The 21536-nt window shown below is 36.4% G+C and overlaps 1 long non-coding RNA gene across 1 annotated transcript; it reads right to left on the reverse strand.

Moving 5' to 3' along the window:
* Positions 1-18193: 18193 nt before the first annotated feature.
* LOC136816115 (uncharacterized) lies at positions 18194-20999 on the reverse strand. The gene is made up of 3 exons (XR_010847800.1): positions 20573-20999; positions 20226-20303; positions 18194-18258 (listed from the first exon to the last, which is right to left on the reverse strand). It is a non-coding gene; the product is annotated as an uncharacterized lncRNA (long non-coding RNA).
* Positions 21000-21536: the final 537 nt, after the last annotated feature.

Below are 21536 nucleotides of genomic sequence, written 5' to 3' on the forward strand. Positions count from 1 at the left end.
AAGGAGAGCAATTACTTCCATATAAGGAATAATAACAGGAAAGAAACACTTTTTATTTGAATATATTTTATTCAACCTTCTTTGTTAGAAAAACTTTGAATTTTCGACCGTTTTTCACAAAATTTGCTGAGTCGTGACCAACATTTGAAAGAATCTTTTTCCATTTTTGTGATCTTAGGACTGCTCTGAAAAATTGGTGAAATTCATACCCTTTACATGTGATACAGTGTGCATTTTCCTCAATATTTCAACTCTTTAAGAGCGAAAAATCTTTTTAAGAATCTCTGAAAATTCATATTTAGTCTTTCTAGCGACTAAAAATTTGAAATTTCCTGAACTTTAAAAAGCGCTATAAAAATGTGAAATTTCGAATTTTGAAAGATGTGAAAATATAAACTTTCAGATCTTTTTGTAAATAAAAGGTCAGATTTTGAAAATTCAGGAAATACGACTATTTTTGTAAAAAATTCAGGAAATATGACATTTTGAAAAATTTGGGAAAGTGATCTTTCATGGTCTTTCTGACATTGCAAAATTTCGGATATCTTGACATTTGAAATTATGATAAATGTCACCTTTTTTTTCTTTGGAAATCTTGGAAAGTTCATCTTTTAAATGTTTCTTACGACTCAGAAATCTCACATTTCCTGAATTCTAGAAGACCATAAAATGTGAAATTTCGAATTTTGAAATATCTAAAAATATCAGCTTTCAGATCTTTTTGTAAATTAAAAGGTCAGATTTCGAAAATTCAGGAAATACGACTTTTTTTTATGGAAATTTCAGGAAATATGACATTTTCCAAATTTGGAAAATTCCTGAAGACAGCTTTTCACCCAGTGAGAGCAATGTGATATTGTGATTTTCTCATCAGGGAGACTTTACAGCATTCTACGATTTCGATTTGACATCAGGGAGACTTTATAGCCTTTTAAGAGCAATGTGATTGTGATTTTCTCATCAGGGAGACTTTATAGCATTCTACGATTCCGATTTGACACCAGGGAGACTTTATAGCCTTTTAAGAGCAATGTGATTGTGATTTTCTCATCAGGGAGACTTTACAGCATTCTATGATTTCGATTTGACACCAGGGAGACTTTATAGCATTTTAAGAGCAACGTGATTGCGATTTTCTCATCAGGGAGACTTTATAGCATTCTACGATTCCAATTTGACACCAGGGAGACTTTATAGCATTTTAAGAGCAACGTGATTGCGATTTTCTCGCATCAGGGAGACTTTATAGCATTCTACGATTCCAATTTGACACCAGGGAGACTTTATAGCCTTTTAAGAGCAATGTGATTGTGATTTTCTCATCAGGGAGACTTTATAGCATTCTACGATTCCAATTTGATACCAGGGAGACTTTATAGCCTTTTAAGAGCAATGTGATTGTGATTTTCTCATCAGGGAGACTTTACAGCATTCTACGATTTCGATTTGACACCAGGGAGACTTTATAGCCTTTTAAGAGCAATGTGATATTGTGATTTTCTCATCAGAAAGACTTTATAGCATTTCATACGGCTGTATTTTTGGGAGTAATAGCGTTGAAACTAACAAGTCGTCATGCGCATAGACTTTTATACAGGTACAAGGCAGGCGTCAAGTCAATCCGCCTTTTTTCCGATCGCGCGTTAACAAACCGCCCATAATATCTACTTTGCTGAAAGCAATTCGCGCGTCCGCAATAATCGAAATTTTCGACCAATCAGAATTGGGAGACATTATAGGATTTAGACGCAAGTTTCACTGCTAGGGTACACCATTTTAAAACGGCATTTTTCGCAGTCCTAGCTACCAAACCGAGAAAGTTTTCGTGGCTTCAAGCCAAACCATTCAAGGTCATTTTGATAAAATCATCGGTTTGAAGATGTGATTTATATAGCAAATTTTATAGCAAATTTTCGCTTGGGATAGAAGTTAAAGGTACGTGCCCAATATAGCAAAACTGCTTCGCTCATAAATTCGCTTCGCAAAAAGTTCACGGGATTTTATAGCTGATAACTCCCGGGGGGGGGGGTGTACAAGGCAAGATGGGTTACGGGGATCCGGGGGGGGGGGTGTACTTAGGCAAATGGAGGGTACGGTATGTGCCACCCTTAAGGGTACCTTTTTTGAATTTCCAAAGTCCCGCTAAGGGTCGGAAAAATCAGAAAATCAAATTTCAGTCCCACTAAAGGGTCGGAAAAATAGGAAAATTTCAACTCAAAAAGGTGACCCTTAGAGAGACTTTTTGAAATTTTACCCCCAGAGAGATCGAAATTTGGTCAAATTTGGCCCGGTAAAGGTAGTAAAATTCACAAAATTTTCCTTCGTTTTCTCTCTAAGGGTCGGAAAATTCAGAATAAGTTTAAATTAGTCTCTCTAAGGGTCGGAAAATTCAGGATTTTTAGGAAATTTTTTGATTTCCAGAGAAAAAATTGTAATTAATAAAGTCTCTCCAATGGTATGACTTTTTTCAAAAATCAAAAAAAAAAATTAATAAAGTCTCTCTGTATGACTTTTTTCAAAAATCGAAAATAAAATTTCAAAAAGTCTCTCTAAGGGTCACCTTTTCAGCAAAAATCAGTCTCTCTAAGGTTCGGTTTTCCGAGGTCCCGTCCGCACATACCCCTCATTGGCCAACCCTAGTACCCCCCCCCCCCGGGTCCAGAAAAAATAGCGTAATAAAGCGAAAAAAAAAAACAAGGGAAAAGAGATAAAAAATGTTTTATTTTCTGAAGTCAGAAACAAAAAATGAGAGAAATGATGTCAAGAGTCAACGCATTGTTCAATTTCCTTTGAAAAAGTGACGTCACAATGAATTTTCCTAACGACGGGCAACTCTGTGCAGTTCGTTACGTCGACGATAGCCATGCCCGTTTCCAAACCGTCCATCAAGCTGAAAAGTTCCAAGAAATTCTCAACCAACAAAATGAACACACCCAATACACTATGGAAACCGAGGATACAACAAAAAGTTTGAACTTTCTAGACGTGAACGTTCGAAATAACAATGGCCATTATGAATTGAAAATCCACCGTAAAAATGCGATCACTAACGTGCAAGTTAAACCTAATTCAGCTCATGACCTAAAGGTGTTGAAGAGTATATTCTCTGGATTTCTTAACCGTGCGTACAGAATTTGTGATGACCGATTCCGTCAGGAAGAAATTCATTTCTTAATAAATTGGTCATAGCTTTCACTAAATGCCCCCACATAAAGATCATGTCATGCACTTATAAAGCTTTAATGCTTTAAAGATTAAAACATTAAAAAATAATCAATAATTGATCGATTTAATTATTGATTGATTGATTGATTGATTGAGGCATTTGCCTGAAAAAAAATTATATTCCATTAACAAAATACTTGAAGAATTCACAGCTTGATAATTTAATAAAATTTAAGGAAAAGCTGGAAAAGCTTCTCAAAAATATATTTCAAAAAGTATGGTATCATTAGCTTACAGGTTTTCACATCTCCTGTTTGTTTTTTTCTCCTAGTTTCTTTCTTAAAACAATATATATCGTGATTATTATTCACTTAATTAGCCTCCGTCTCAGAACGCGGTCAGCAAATTTTGCGGATAATTTTACAGCGAAAATGCATCCAGTGAAATGTGAGTAATGTATCATGATTCAAGTCGAATGACATAATTATACACATAATACATGTTACAAGTTCTGCCTACGGATTCTCAAGCTCAGTTATTATAAAACTATTACATGTTAGTAGCAGACCCGACTGACCAATGTCATGTAGCAGGTTGAAACATGAGTGTCTACTGGAAAGATGTAGTTTGTTTTCAAGTTAAATCTTCAAAATAAAGCAAACTGTGTGGGTTTCTTTACTTCCAAACAACCTACCAATAGTTTTAGAACACTCCATAATAAAGGAAGATGGCTCTTCTTGTGGATTGGCTTTCTGATACCCCATATAAACACGATGTGACATGAAAGTGAAGAGACATGATTTGTTGGTTTTTGTTTGATTTGTTGACTCATATATCTCATGGCAAATGGGATAGCAAATGACTTTTCATGTATTGCTTGGCTCTACATATGATACCTCTAACTTTGAACACCTCCAGAATGTTGAAAAAAGCATTTTACGAGATAAGTTTCAATTATAATTTTCATGGAAATTTTTAATCGCCAGAGATTTGGCTTGGTGTCAGTTTTGTTTGGTTGATGTTTGGTATTGTAATCATTAAAAGCAATGAAATGCCACACAGTCACTCTACACATGATGCCTCCAGCCATGATTGGTATCAGAATGTTGGAAAAAAACATTTTACGAGAAATTGTTGATAGAAATTATATTGACTTATTTTTACAATTTTGGCGGTGTGGGTTTAGTTGGTTGATAATTTTTACACTGTGGGATGGTTTTCAAAAAACTGTCATATTGATTGTTGTTTGTTGGAATTGATTACCAAAAAAAAAGAGAACCTTTTTTTGATAAATACTTTATTTTTTTCATGAATCGAAAAAACCGTGTGGATAGTATGTCTTGTAGTAACCAATGCAGTGTCTGTTTTCAAATTTTGAAAGCTCTATACCTACTGAATCTGTGAATTGAAGCGCTGACTAGCTCTGTGTTTAAAACTTTGACCCATGTTTTTTTCTTTGTTGCTATTAAAGATATAGATTTTTAAATTGTCGTAAGGTAAATTTATGGTAAAGTTTTAGTTTTTGAGTTTAGTTCATCAGTAGTACATACAGTAGTATTTTTTCAGTAATCCTTTCTTGTAAATATAGTAACATTTAACCAGACTCACTGCCCTCATTATATTCAAATTTGTATTTTTTTTTTAGGACTGATAAGTACATATTTTTAAACACCAAAACAAAGCAAACAACATGCCAGTTCTTTCTGGACAAATATATATGTATACTTTATTGTGTGCTTTGAGTTCTATTTTAATCAACCCTCTCAACTGCTGATCTTTCAACTATCATTTAGGAGTATAGAATGGGCTTCCATAGTACCATTTTCTCTAAGTATTTTGTGCAAATTTTCAACAAAGAAGTAGACTTCTTGACTGTCCTTGTCCCTTATGTTAAAGTTGTTCTGATGGAGGACATTGCTATTTTTGGTAGCCTTCACATATCAATAAGAAGCTTTGGTGTAAGTGTTTTTTCTGATGAAATCATACTAATCTGAAACTATTAGGCCTTTATGAACTTTCTAGAACAATAATCTTGAGAAACACTGGAAAAATAGGTTAGCATTCCCTGCCATAATTTCACAGATTTCCTCTGCTTTTTGCTTGAAAACGCTGTCGTATAGCCGAAAACGAAAGTGAAACTGTGAAAACGTCCGCAAATTCGGGCCCAGTCCTCTTCCGAGACGGAGGCTAATTAATAGACCTTTTCTGATAATGCCGCAGACATCTTAGATTGTGGGTAAAATATATAGTGGTGAATAAATCAACAAGGTAACCAATCAGAAATAGCTTGTTTTTTTCATTGGCTGCTATATTTCAACAATTCTCTATTGCAACTTTGCCTAATAACCAATAGTCAAGGGGATACTGCGTATGAAATTTATCAAAAAGTTCTGCGCCATCTTAAATAGGGTGAAATAGAAACCAATCCTAGTTAAGGCCCGGCCTCCACTTGCGTACGCTGTGATTGCACTTCTCAAACAAAATCTTCTATTTTATTGGTCAAAAGAAAAATAAAGGAATGCCATTGTGGTCCATTCAGACGTACAGTCGAGAACAGTTGAAATGCGCCTAATTTTTTTTTTCAAGTGCACAGTACTTTTTCATGATGCAATCTTTTCTCCAAGCAGCGCAGACAATGAAGGACGTGCCTTCAGGAAGCTAGACTTTTTGAGTTTATAGCTATATATACTTTCACTTTATGGTGTTTCTGTATGACTGTCTGTGTACCTAGTCTAACCGCGTTAAATGCCTTCGGGAAGGTCCATCCTAACTTGGAAAGCCAGAATTGGAGCTATATTTCACCAAACCACTGGAGCGTAAGTTATTTAGGCTATCACAACTGCATGAAAAAGTTGAATGTGCGCATGTAAAGTTAACGAATGTAAACAAACTTTTTGCAGGTTTTTGAAAAAGATTTACCACACTGAAAAAACAGTGAAAAAACTCTAACAGTCGGAACCACTACATAGAAATGGCAACTATTGCCTTAACAGGAAATATTTCCCGAACGGGAAGGTGAAAATAACCCAAAAAGGAAACTGTTTCCAGATTGAAAATTTTATCACTTTTCAGTTTCCCGTTTTGGTCAAGAACTTTTCATTGTTCCCGAACGGGAAGTTTTTGTAAACAAAGCAAATTTTTGTTTCCCGATCGAGAAGAAGTTTCCAAATAGGGAAGTTTTTAATTGGGAATATGGGGAAAGTAAAATTAAGAAGCGATTACCCGGTGGATTTCTTAACTACCCGGTAAAAGGTACCGTGAGATTAGGTAACTTGCATCAGTGGAAGCTGACATGCATAGCCCTCAAATGAAAGACCTGATGGTCATTAAAATACAAAGTTAAATCAAAACAAAAATGGTATAGAGTAGAGCTGCGAGCGGAGCTACGTAGCTATATTTTAATGACCAGCCAGGTCTTTCATTTGAGGGCTATGCATGTTAGCCTCCACTGATGCAAGTTACCCAATCTCACGGTACTTATTTACCATTTTTTACAATAGACATCAGTTATTTACCTTCCACGACCATTTCCAGAGTGCGCAGAGGTCACATTCCCGATCGGGAAACTGGTTGACTTCCTGATTCAGAAACTCTATCCATTTCGGGAAGTTTTTCACCTTCCCGTTTGGGAAATATTTCCCGTTAAGGCAATAGTTGCCATTTCTACGTAGTGGTTCCGACTGTCTAAGTGAGGTAAATCTATTTTGAAGACCAAAAGAAAAAGTTTGTTTACATTGATTGACATTCAACATTCATTCAACCACTTTTGCTTTGGATTCAACTTTACATATGCATACATTCAACTTTTTTGTACTTTGCCGGTATCTTGTTTTACTAAGTTAAGAAGGACTTTCTCGAGTTACGACCATATGATGGTATTTAAAGCTTGAGAAGCTCTATAAACAATAAAGGTTGTTATTAATAAAATGAAAGACAAAGATAAATTAGAGCTTGAACAAAAATATCAAATGTATATACATTTGAAAACTTGAGCAAATTTCTTTAAAGATTCCGGAAAAAGAATTGAAATCATTGCTGAAGTGAACTTCTGACTAAATTACAGTAGTTAGTATTCAGTTTCAAAAACAAGAAGCAAAATTTGACATACAAAGCACTTTTTCCAGTCAATGAATCAGCTCATCATCATCATAACCAGTCTGCCATTTTGTTTGTTTTGATTTGCACAAGTAATATTGTAATTCGTGTTATTATATCATACACTGTTATGATTTGCATTTATAACACTCGCTTCAGTTTTTCAAAGCTAAATCAAAACTAAAATTATAATATGTAATAATGGTAATAGCCATTGAGTTTCAAGCCCGAAGGGCTAGAGGTCAATCTCTAACCTTTCTCAGGCAAGAAAAATTGAAGCCTTAAAATATGCGCCGTATTTTTGATGACGGATTGAATCTAGCAATTTCTTTGTTTTCGAGTGATATATTTTTCGAAATTAAGCGGTAAATTTTAGTTTCAATCTGTTATTTGTGTAAAAACCAGGCGGGTCGCTCAAGACCGCGCAGCTTTGGTAGGATTTGTTGGCTTCAAATCCTACCAAAGAGATTGACTTCTAGCCCTTCGGGCTTATACTTCATTGGTAATAGCATATAACGTAATATGAAAATATGTATACTACTGTACCGTCCCGAAAAAAAACCGAACATTTACGGAAGAGACTAACTACGGGGATGCTTGGGCGACAAAACAAACAAACAAACACGCGCAACAAAATTTCGAGATTCCAGTCCAATATCTATGCGTGAAACTATGAGTGCCTCCTCGTCGCTACGCTCCTGCGGGGGCAATAACTTTGTCGAGAACGGTTATGATCGTAACACTTTAACCCGTATCGCAAACGATTACGACAGAACCAGGAACCAGACAACCGACAATCGAAATGATCCAGAGCAACTACCAATCGTTAAATTACCTTGGATACCTGGTCTGAGCCCAAAACTGAGGAAATCCTTCCGAAATGCTGGGTACAGAACAGTGTTCAAGAGTGGTTCAAATCTAAAAACTTTGCTAACTTCTAAGAACAAAAGCCGACTACCACCTAACAGTCACCCTGGTGTGTATATGATAGAATGCGAATGTGGTAAAAGATATGTTGGCGAGACCGGGTTAAAGATATCCACACGTGTCAGCCAACACAAAAAGAACGTTGAAGATGAAAAATGGGACATTTCGGGTATAACTAACCATGCTAAAGACTGTACCCAAGGACTTAATTGGAACGAAGCTAGGCTTTTAAAGAATGAAGAGAACAAATTTGATAGAAAAGTGCGAGAAGCATTGGAAATCCAATTCCGTCAGACGGCGCCACATAGTGACCATGGTCTTAATTTAGACGATGGTCAGTATGTGACATCTAGGTTTTGGAAGCCAATGCTCTCGCACATTAGGGAGAAGACACTACATTGATTTTTTGACGTCAAAAAAGTCAAGGTAGCGCCTTCAACCGTTTGTATTGTTTAAGGCCGGCTTCAATCCTTTTTGCTTGGAAAAAAGATTACGTCATAAAAATGTAGCGCGCGATTGAAAAAAAAGTTGAACACATTTCAACTTTTTTCAACCGTTACGTCAGTTCGCGCCAATGGAGTTGCTTCATTTTCTTTTGACCAATAGCGTGGAAGCTTTGCTCGAAAAAGCGCGATCGAAGCGCGCGCAAGTGGAGACCGGCCTTTAGACCTGAAGAAGACCTGCACCAAGCAGGTCGAAATATTGTTTACACGAAAAATATATACAGAATGACCATTAAAATGTTATTTAAATTAACTCTGTGCAGTGTGTGCAGTGTAGGTGTAGGCCCGTAGTCATGCCAAAAGAACCAATTGCATTGAGCAAAAAGCCGTGTAGCCCGCTTTGAAAAAGTAACCGGTTAACAATCATGTATAAAGTACATAAAAATTTCGAGTAAAAGCGTGATTTGTATTCAGACTTTTAATTTTGCAACATGTGTATTGGGGGGAGGGGGAGTGGGTGTCAAGGGGTACTCAATAACGAAATACCGACAATTTTTTCCCGAAGTACCGGAATACCGGACAAAAATAGTCTTTCAAAGGGTCGCAAAATCATGGAAATTCTTCCTGTCTCTCAAAAGGTCGATTGTTGACCTTCGGTCGAAACCTACCTGTCACCTCGCAAACGTATTACCCCCACCGGGATTTCCTTTAAAGTCTGACATTTTCTATGTGATTATTGAATTTTCTAGGCTTTATTTGCGTTTTTGATAGACGCCAGAGAGTATTTGTGTTAACCTGAGATCAGATTGTGAATGTTTTCTGCACACCACGCTGAAGCTCTAAAGGGATGTGTGATAACGTAACAATCTGACGAATATGCAATATCGAAATCGTAAGGACCGCGTTTGTCTAAAAGGACTAGAAACGACAACAAAGTTGCGTGATTGTGTTTATGAATAGGGCGCCGTATCAGTTGTTAACTTTCCGGCGTACAGCAAGATTCTTGTTGTAGAATTTTCCGCGGGAGGACTACCGGGTGACCAACGAAAAAGTTCAGACGTTTCCCGACATCTTGAGGCCAAACAAATGTCCCAAAGTACTTGGAGTTTTGATATTTAGAAAGTAGATATCCTAACTTAAAATTTGAGCTATCACTTTTTAAATTTGACCAACTTGTTCTCTACTTATGAGCTTTTAAAGTCAAAATTCACTTTTCGGAAAGTGTAAAAAACGTTTTCGTGGGCCACCCGGTATTTTCCTTAGATGTATAATTTTCAAGCGCCTTCAGAGGTTTACCGTGCGCGTAAGAAATTTACGAACAGCTGTTATCAGGTTAACTTGCGTAGGCTGATGCGAGTTTCTTATTTTCCGAGAAAAAACAAACATTCACCAGAGAACAAAAAGGAAAAAGGGAGAGGGGGACTACTCAAAACAATACGTCGTAAAAAGATTTGACTAAGTTACACTGCAATGGAACGGCTTCAAAATAGAAGAAAAAATTACATCTGACGTTTTTCTGAATTACGGATTAATGCAAGGGTGTTATCTGGCGCTATCAGTAAGCATAAAAAAGCGGCCGAAATAAGGCCTTTGAAATCGGACTCTTACAGTGGGATGAGCTGGAGTTTTTATAAGATACTTCACTAATTGGTCATTTGAAGTAATAAAAATGACGCGTTCTTTAGAAAAACTAATAAAATGTTTTTAATACATCTTAACGACCAACCAAATCACATAAGAGCTTGTAAAAACTCCAGCTTGTCCCCTTACAGTGCAGATAGAATTTAAAATTTGACGAAATTTGGGCGAAAAATAGAGCCTTACATTCAAGAATAGTGGTCAGATTTTCCAAATTTTACACCTTCAGAGTAATTTTTTTCATATTTTGACCCTTAAAGTGCAGTTTGGGAGAAGCTTGGTAAGGAAGCCCCCCTTCCTCGGCAAACGATACAAATTTGAATATAAATAAACTTAAATTGGATTGTCTGGAGATGTGGTTATTTTAAGATTAATTCTACATGAAACGTTTAAATAAGGAAATCAATTAGTCTCTTTGATATTGGTATTTGTCCCTTTTGGATTACGCAGTCCTTTTTATATATTAAAAGGCGAAGACATGAATTTTATATAAATATCAACACAAATATTTTCATACTCAACACACAACAAATTAATTTTTTTTCTCTCAAATCTCTTTAATCACCAAAATACTTGGTATAATTATGTTATAATGATTATTACAAAGGAGGGAGGGATACACCTTCCGATGAATGAAACAGGCCCTTTTATCTATTATGGTTGAGTTACAGGAGGCTCTGGGAGTCCATTCTCGCAACTATAAATGCTTTGAGTAAGCATCCCGTCAGCACCTTAAACTGACTACCCAATTTCCCTCACATGGCATGGGTTGACCCGTGCGAAGGTTTGTTCACTTGCCAAGTGAACCGTTGTGAATGGGAATCGAACCTGAATCCAGGACAGCATTCACTATCCTATGATAGAGGAAATCATTGCGCTAACTTATTATCTGCCAACTCGTGCTCGCGATGTATAGTTACTATACTCGGAAGGCTCATGAGGACAGTACATCCTCGCATGGTCCAACCTGACAAGTATAGCAATCACACCACAAAGCCCGGCATATCTCCCCACACTCTTGTATCAGACCATGGTACCCACTTTCCCTCACATGACATGGGTTAACCCGGGTGAAGGTGCATTCACTTACCAAGTGAATCACAGCATCGAGTAGAAATTGAACCCCGACCTTCTGCATGGAAGTTAAGATTGATACCCACAACACTTCTATACGTCTTTTTAATTACAAAGGAACACACATTCTTCTACTCAATGCTGGTCTCATGTTTCTTGGACACGATTTACACGATGTAGCTCCTTCAACATCATTGTAGCCAGAAGTACATATCTCACACCCCTTTGATGTCTCTCTATATCCTTTCCAACATTTTTCACATCCAACCCCAATCGAGTATGTCCCGATTGGACATGTTTTACAAGATTTTGCCCCTGACTCGTTGGTGTATAACATATCTCGATCGTGAAAATATCTGCAAATAACACCTTCTGCAGTGCCGTAGGTACCTGGATGACAGGGAATACATTTTGTATGTGCCGAATTAGGTATGGATCCAATAGAACACTGTTTACAAACTGAATGTGAGTTTCCATACTCATCGTTATATTCCATTGGACCATTGCACCAAACACATAAACCATTTTTATAAACTTTATAACCAACGCATGGCTTACACCCATACTGTCCATTACAGCTGTATGAATATTGACGGAACGAAATCTGATAAGGAGGACATTTTATACATTTTTCAGATACTGGATGACTGTACCAATTATGTTTACATTTATGACACTTACCATCCTTTCCACCATATGTCATACAAGGACATTCTTTGCAATAAGATTTTGACCGCGATAGGTACCTAGCGAACACTCATTGCATTTAAAAAAAAAAAAAAAAAAAAAAAATTGAGACTTAAAAGAAATGGAGACTTAAGTCTGAGGGTCTGAAGGTGACAATGAAAGGACAAAAGGAAGGCGTTCGCAACGCCAACTTCATGGTTGGCATTTCATACCGAAACGGTGTCATCGCATGCAAGCAGTACTTTGGAAGTATCACCGGTAAAAAGATGGCTACAATCACAGACGAGGAGTTGGCCCCTGCGTTAGAGAGAAGTGTTGAACCGCGCGCACGAAGGATCCTTCAAGACGGCTGCCCCAGGCAAAACTCAAGAGCTGCACATGACGCTTTCGACCGACACAAGGTAAAAGTTTTCAAAATTCCTGCACGATCACCGGATCTAAATCCCATTGAGAATTTGTTTAATACCATCAAGAAGAGACTTCGACAACAAGCCCTGGATCACCAAATTGAACATGAAAGCTTTGAACAATTCTCCGAAAGAGTTAAGCAAACCCTTCTTAATTTCCCACCGGACGACATCGACAAAATTATAGACAGCATGAACAAGCGAGTTGACACCATCATAAAAACCGGAGGTTATCGAACAAAGTACTGAACTTGTTTACGTATGTTTATAATTTCTTGTTTGTTTAGTTTTTGATCAAAAGCTTTCATACTCTCTTGCTTGGAATTTGAATCAAGGCCACGCAAACACTTTGTTATGATTTTTATTTTATTTTTCAAACTCTCCTGTATCGCCGGCCGGAAAAAAACATTGCAGTAGAGGGCGTTGTTTTTTTCTGGACGGGTACCCAGTGGGCACAGGACGTCCAGAAGACGTCGAAATATGGTCTTTTTTCGACGAAACGTCGTCCAAGTTCGACGTTCTCCAGACGTCATGGAGACGTCGAAATGAAACGCTTTTCGTCCGTCTTTTTTCGTCTCATAATGACGTCCGAAGTGGACGGTATTCCGACTAAGTTTGGACGGGAATTTGTTTGATTCGACTTCTATTCGACGTCCATTGGACGTCGTTTCGACGTCCAAATGTTAAATTTGAAGTCCATAGCGGACGAGAATAGACCTTAGCATTTTGGAACAATTACTCAATGAAACAATTTCTTTTCGCTTTCATTATTGCTTATAAATGTCTCTGTCTGTTTTGTCAATTAGTAGAAGTTTTTCATGGTAATGAAATTCACAAACATATGAATATACACCTTTTTTCTCTTTTTGTTTCTATATGTTCCAATAAAATAGGATTTGAATCTGAATGAAAAAATATATAAATAACAATTTACAAGAAATTTACAGAAAATACAATTAAAATGTAGATAAAAATATATTTCTTCGAATAAATTATGTAGGAAAAATCTACTTTATTATATACATCAATGAATAAAAAGAATTCTACATACGAAAAACTTGAAATTTGACTTGAATCAGCTTGAATACCTCGTCTTTGGAAAATCCTTAGGGCTATATTCCAAGATTTTTCTCGGGACCATAAAATGAATACACCCCTGTTTGACAGTCCGGCTGGGACCCCAGCCCCACTGAAAATTTGGCAAAAATTTCGTCTCCGGTGGGAAAACATCCTGAAATTTCAGCCCACTGGGAAATTGACTTTTATTTCATCTCAACTCGAGACTCAATATTTAAAAATTGCACTCCAAACCATCCCCACTGGATCGTTTAAACTTGGAACAATAGAATTTTTATCCCTATCGGGATCGCGATATAATTTATATAGTCAAGAAGTAAACCTTCAACTATACTCAAAATGGAAACAATAAATACAAAACTCACAAAACAAAAAGACAATATAAATACTATAATTTTTATCCTCACTGAGGAAAAAGTTCCACCGGGCCTGTGAGACAGGGGTGTTGAAATCTACAGTCCAAATATCTCTTATCATCTAATTACCCTTTTAATTTTATTATATGGACAAATTAAATAAACGATTGATCTTCATGATGAAAAGAATAAGCTGAAACTTCATGTCTGTTAAAATCTGTATATTCGACCTTCACTACAAGACGTCATCGTCAGAGTATAGAAATCTATCAACAAGAAAGAGATGTTAAATCAAATTTGGAATTGGCTAATAAATCTCTGGTTATTCTTATCCGTATCTAAAAATCAATCATCATCACTACTATCATCATCATCTCTGGCATTACCGCAAGCACCACCTCCATACGCACCACTATCTTGAATCATTCGTTTCTTTTCTTTCCCATTACTTTTTTGTTGCTCTTTTCGCTTCTTTTCTTTAGGAGCATGTTTCATAATGTCACCTATCATCCAATCCAAATCGTTGTCTTTATACTTTCTTGTAAGGCATCTAAAACGTTAAAATGAGAATGAATTTATTTCAAAATTTAGAAGTTAAACAAGTTAAAGAGATTTAAAATGTTAAAATAAATTTATGATCGATAAGCACTCTTGTAACAACAATACTTTGACGTAGGAAGCATTTCCATATTGGGGGGGGGGGGGCTGAAGTCGAGTGACACCGTGAAGGCCAAGCATGGTTTGGCCCGAGGGGGAAAATTTTGAAAATTTGAGCTCTAGATTGCTTGAAAATGCACTCAATCGTGACAATTATGACAAATTAAAAAAGAAAACTTTGCATTTTGCAAAAAAATCATTTTTTTTTATTATTGAGGGGCATAGCTCCCCCCCCCCGTGCCCCCAAGTTGATACGGCATTACAATATATAAAATGAGAATAAAGACTTTGAAAGGCGGTATTCAGTAATAATCATCATGGTTTCCAATTACAAAGTGTCCCGAAAAAGAGCACTGTGTCAGACTACCACTTCTGTGTTTGTATCACAAGATCTAATAATGCTCTTTAAGACAATCTTTAATTCGTCGTTCGACTAAAGATATTCCAAAAATAGTTTCAGTTTATTCTGCTGCCCCATTCTAAATGATTTTTGAATGTTATAGGTTTTTGCATTTGTGTTTCATTGTTGCATTATTGTGATTTAAGTATCATGAGCTGTTCCATTAAAAGTCCATACAGGGGTGGGCGAACCTTTCTATTCAAAAAAAAATGTTTGAAATGTAGGGATACCCCTGCAAAATTGCAAAATTTACAAAGAAAGCCTTGGAAAAATTCATTAAAGTGACATTAAAGTGGACAGACTAAAACCTGTCTTTTATCCCCTGGAAATGCTCGTCCACCCCCTGTATGGGTATAAAATGGAACGACCCATTACCAATGTAATTAAAAAACAATCTCGGTCATATATACTTACAATCTTACAAATCTAACACAGATAAGTGGACATAGTACTTTTTTTTCGGGACACCCTGTAGAGGTGAGCTATACATAGGCTGTAATAAATAATGATAATTTAATAACAAAACTATCAAAAACATTGCGAATCAAGTACACTAAAGAAATTATCTACACCACAAATTTGGTATAATTTAATAAGTTGTTATAAGTTGGATAATATTCATAGAACTTACTCATAATGCACGTATAATGATGGGCGTCTTGAAAGTTCAGTTTTCCTTTCTTGCCAGCTTTTGAAAATTGACCTTGCACAGCTCTAGTCATCAGCGAGTCCAATGCCGAAAGCAAAGCCTTTCTCGCAGGTTTGCCAGATGATAATTGTCTTATGAGTCTTCGCTGAAATGTGTAAAAAATATGCACAAATTTAAGCAAACAAGGGGCAACCAAAAGCCATGTGCTGATTGTATGATATCATATTATATTTCAAAACATCGCCAATTTTGGCTGATTTTCATTTTCCCAGATAAAAAGGTCAAAAGTTTTCTATTTACAATTTTTCTTTTCTACTTAACCTTTCCAGCGCGCAACTTTTTAAATTTTCACGCTGTCAGCGCGCAACATTTTTTCAGAAAATAGACATGTTCAGTTATTTGATCATAACTCAAGAACTAGGAATCTTTAGAAAAAAAGTAAGGTATCCCTGAAAAGCTACTTAAATTCTACAACTTTTAGACAAAGTACCAATCCAAATAAAATATTCCAACAAAAATGGTAGCATCGCGTAAACCACAGTTTTTTTTTCACGTTTTGCGGTAATGTCACTTTTTTTGCATTTTTCACTTCTAGAGCAAAAAAAAGTGGGGGGAAGTTAATTAAAAAATCTGTCTTTGGCTATTTATCAATCTATACATCATTTTGAAGTAATATACCAAAAATCAGCATCCAGAAAAATCTGTATGTGTCACACCAGCCTCACAATATCGGTCACTTTTGCCAAAAATCACGATTTCGGCTAAAAATCCAATATATACATTTTGAAGTATTTTGATGATAATGTGTTTCCAGAAGCAGCTACAACATCAAAAATGGTGTAAAAGTATTCCCCAACTATCTAAACAACACTTTCAGTCAGTATTCTTAGCTCCTGAAGCTTTTGAAGGGTATCGGCTACCGTGAAACTAGATGGCATAGTCGGCGACAGTTGCAAAGTTTTCCAAAAACCGGAAGCCTTTGAGGCAAACTCATTGCTATCAAATCTGGTCTCTTTTACCCATAAGGAATGCTAAATGTCATCATAATAATTCCATGTGGCTGTTATGTGGTTCCTGCCATCATTTTGATCCATATAAGCTGTAACCAGGACATCGTTATGAGCCAAGAATTTCGGGGATCGATCGACCGTTGCTGGTGGAGCGGAAGAAGTAGTGCAATTCAACATAAATCCAGGCTTTTCAATTCTTTGGTGCTCCTTTGAAATAAATGAGTGTAGAAGAAAACCCTTTTGCATTGAATTTGTCCACTTTCCATGCTCCAACCTGAATAAAAAGTAAAAAGTACTGTAAGTTTGGGTCGACACTCCGATGGTTTGTCGAGAAAAGTGGTCAAAATGACAAATAAATGGAATTTTATGCTAAAAACAAACACAAAATATAAGATATACTTACTGTGTTTTGCCATTATAAAAACAATGTTTCCATGAAGAAAAGTGGCCTAAACCAGTCAAAAAATCCAAGAACTTTAGCAGTAAGTTTGAAAAACCCATTTCTTGGTCGCCATCTTGATTCAGTGTTTTTCTCTACCTTTTCTCCGAAATCTGCTGCCTCACCACGTGATCAAAACATTACATCACCATATATCAAAAGAAAGCTTAGAATCTCTACTTTCCGTTTCTCTTTACTTCTACGGCTAGCAAAGAAGCCAATGGGAGAAATATAGCTTAGAAGATCACTATGTCAAAAAAACGTATATACTCGTCCGCCGGAACGTATGCTCGACGAGTATACTCGTCCGCCGGGCTGAAAAGGTTAAACAGAAAATATCTCATTTGAATGATGAATTTCCCACCTTTGAGCTAAGCTTAGCATCATAATTTTCTTTTGCAAATTTGAGCTATAGTATGATAAAAATACTATGCTTATAAAAAAGAGCATTGATTACCAAGATAACTTAAGGTGCCTGATAAACCACATTTAATAGACACGTCAGTTTGGGTTGAAAATTATATCTTGTTAATACCTCCAAAGAAATATGGACTAAAATCAGGCTATCTATGTACCAACAAAATGAGAGACCTTGCAATTGACAGCTGAAGATGTTTTCAAAACTAATAAACGACGGGTCCTTGCCGTGGATGCAAGAAAATCGAGGGTATACTTCAAATTATCCTCATAAGGAATAGGTTGGTATAACAAGTCTGAGCCGTACTTATCTTTCGTTTTTTTGCTGCTCTGCTTTAGCTCTAATTCTCTTTTTTGAATTTCTTCCATTTGAGGAACTTGCCACAAGGATTTGATCTCCTGTATCATCGCTTTCTTCGGTGTCCATGTTTGAATTCTGGAGTAGACTTAGTATACGATCTTGATTCTGACTCAGTCGTTGAAACTCCATCATGATCGTATATTGAAAATCTAAAATGAAGTACATGATGCAATTACTAATTTGATGTACACACTTTTCACTAGTTTCGTGTTTTAGCGTTCATCTAACGTTACATTAATTAGATAAGCACTGTGTGATATGACATCGGGATAGCTCCAAATAAGTTAGAGAGGGGGAGATTTTAAGAAAGCAGGTAAAAGGACTTGTATCAAAGAACTTTATTACGAACTTACGTTTTATTATTCATTTCGTTAAAGTATGACCAACCAGCACTTGGGTATTTTGATGTTTGCCGAACGGGCGATGACATTGTCGTCGAAATCAACGATTGATCACCTAGAGAGGAATATTTAAACTATCAGTGTCATGGAAATGTATATATTCTTCACGAACCGAAACGTAATTTAACGTATTTTAATATAGCATAGAGTAACTACAATGTGGAAATATCGGGTGTTCCTATTGCAGAAAGCATTCAAAATCTTACTTTATCTAAAAATAATTATTGTATGTACACAATTAGCTTAAAATATCTCAAGACATTATACCTTGTGAATTGAATCCAGGAAGGATTGGAATGAATGCATTATTGGCATTACTGGGTTGCTCTGTCGTGGGCGAAAAACTCGATCTGACCATTTATATATAGTATATTATTTTTTTACAATGGGGAAACGCGGTAACGCGTATAGTTTTGCCTGCAAAACCTTACAAATTGGGGTAACTCATGGGGTAACGCGTGGGGTAACTCATGGTAACGCGTGTCAAAAAGTTATAATCCCAATTGATTTTACGATTGCAAGATCAATCGGGCGAAACAGTGTGGGCACGGCTGCACTTTTATTTGATCTTCCTAGGCAAACTCCTGCTCAAAGCGGAACACTCTCCAGTGGGAGCGCATCATCTTGTTTTCTTCCCTCACCCGATCATGTTCGCGATGATTGTAAGGCATTTTCTGTTGTATTTCAGCCACGCTGGTTGCGGAAATAGAAATTTGGTTTTTTATGACAATGTCTTCGCTGTACAAGTTTCGGGGAGCGGGTAGTTTGACCGTCTCATCTTCGTCAAGCAAAATCAGAAAGTCTGACCATTTAATGAGCTCAAGGTTCCACCTAAAATCTTGTAAAAGGAATACAGTCTTATCCTTGCAGCCGCCCAAACCAAATTTGTGACCTGCGGGGTTCTCGAACAGGAATCTTTCATAGATCAAACGCATCGGTTTCAATAAAAACGTTTTGGCCCAGTTTGTGCCCCCAACCAAGATTATATTTCCAAATTTTCGCCTCCCCAGTTCGAGGTTCGTGTAAACAGCCTGGGCAAATTCTTTTTCATCAATACCATTGAGTTCCAACACCTCTTTGGCCATTTTCAGCCACACTCCTTCGCACACGCACACGGTTTGGGTTTTCGCTTCAATCAACAAATCAAGGCAATCGTGCTTTTTAATTGCTGCTGTTTATTGTGTACGGCTGTCTCATCGTGCAGTGAACATTGCCAATGGGGGGAAAGGGGGGAGACAGCTTGTAATCCTTTCTGTCTCAAAATTTTTGACCTTGATTGTAGTTTTGATTACCACAAGTAACAAAACAACCAGAAACATGTGCCCAAAACGGTGTTACTGTAGGGGTACAATTAAAAAGAAACACCAATTACTCCAAATTTGAGTTTAAGGTAGGTGTTGAAAGACTTGTAAATCTCGAACTTTACTCGCTTATACTTCGTTACTTACTTTGGTTGCTGCACCTGGTAGCGAAGGCAAAGAACTTTCAATCGCAAATTGAGGTTGACTTGTATTTCTCTTCTTGGTCTATAAAGTAGACGAGAAATGCTTCATCATAAAATGAGCTGTCATCGAAATTGCGTATTCATCGCAATGGGCTCTTCCAGAAAAAAAATTTACATGGGGGGTGGAGTATATATTGTCCGGGGGTAGCAAAAAATCATCAAAATTTGCCTTGTCCGGGGTGTAAATTTGCTCTGTCTGGGGGTAATTTGGTGTGTCCAGGGGGTCAGAAGATGCTTGTCCGGGGAGTAAAACCTATTGTCTGAGGGGCCAAAAGTCACCCTGTCCGGGGGGTAAATCACTAAAAATTGTTATATCCTCCACCCCTCATGTAATATTTTTTTCTGGAAGAGCCCAATGGCGTCAATGTATAGAATTCGAAACTGTCAAATTTGAAAAATCAAATTTGAGATCTGAAGTAGCCGTAGGAAAATGATAAAAGAAGGAACTAGGGTATAATAACGGTCTGCTCAACCCTCAACCCCGTATTAACTTAAGAAAAAAATTATTTAGCACTTACGACTTGGCTTCTTCTTAACGGGACTGTCTTCAGCTTCCGTAGTTGTGTATGATCCAGTTTCCAATTCTTCAAAGTTGTCTTAAATAGAATATTAAACTTTATCTTAAGATAAGATGGGAAATTATACAAGCTTTAGCCCAGATTTAAATATTTGGCCATTTGCTCAAGACATCGATCCACTACACGAAAACGGGAATTCTCCTTTTATATTTCATAAAGTGTAAAGCCATAAAAATTCAATGAGAAATAACAAGGTTTGAATGGAAAAAGAAAAGCTCATACTAAAATCAAGGACCAATGATGTAAGCATTATTTTCTATGCATGTTATAAAAATACATTTACTAACCACTAGATCTCTTGACTTCTAAGACTGGAAACGATTTCCAATTTTTGTCTAGCGGAGCGAGACTGATGGCCAATTGTCTGGCTTTGTGTGCTGGCCACCACATCGTATGTCCTTCCATCCAATGCTTTGGAATGGTGGCCTCGACGATTTTGTTATTTTCAAAACATTTGACTAATACGTATGCCATTCTGAAAAAAAAAATGATTGATAACATTTTCTCATTGCACTCGTTTAAGAATATTAGATTAGGATTTCGGTAGGTCGTGAGATTTACTGAATTTTACGACAATTAATTTTAAGATAATTAAAAGGATAAACACTGCTGACAACTTTTTAGGAAGCCATACTTTCATAAACGTTCATTATCGTCTGTAGCATTTGGAGAGAGATTAACATTCGCAAAAAAAGTCAAGATTCACGAAAACCACGATAGTTCGTAACCTGAAAAGTCTATGAAACTTTCTAAAATAATAAAAATGCTCAAAGAAACACTTTTTTTCTTCATATAGTAATTACAAATAAATAAAGCTTGGTACTTTTAGGCAGAAGAAATACATTTGGGAAAACAATAAAATACTGCAAAGAATTCAAAGTAACAATAGGTCTATACCAGTGGATACAAAATTTGCATACACGACCTTAAATATAATTGTGTAATCTCTAGGTCCGAAAAACTTGATTTTCAAAGGTTTTTTTGATAGAATTTTGAATAACTTCGAATTTTACGACACTTTAGGATAAAACTCTGAAATTAGATATTTTATGAACATTTTATAAGAGGTTGTAAAAAATTGAATTATACAATTTATATCGATAATTAAGTTTGGAAGTTAAAAAAGTCCAAAATCCAACTTTGTAGGTTTTAACGAGTATACACTTGTACAAGCACTACGACCGTAAACCATGATAACTCTGGAAAAAACTACTAACAATTTCAAAGAAAATTTTAAATCTGTTTCAAAAT

The sequence above is a fragment of the Clytia hemisphaerica genome, unplaced genomic scaffold (genome assembly GCF_902728285.1).
Source record: "Clytia hemisphaerica strain Z4C2 unplaced genomic scaffold, Clytia hemisphaerica genome assembly, whole genome shotgun sequence".
In the NCBI taxonomy this organism is placed as follows: domain Eukaryota; kingdom Metazoa; phylum Cnidaria; class Hydrozoa; order Leptothecata; family Clytiidae; genus Clytia; species Clytia hemisphaerica.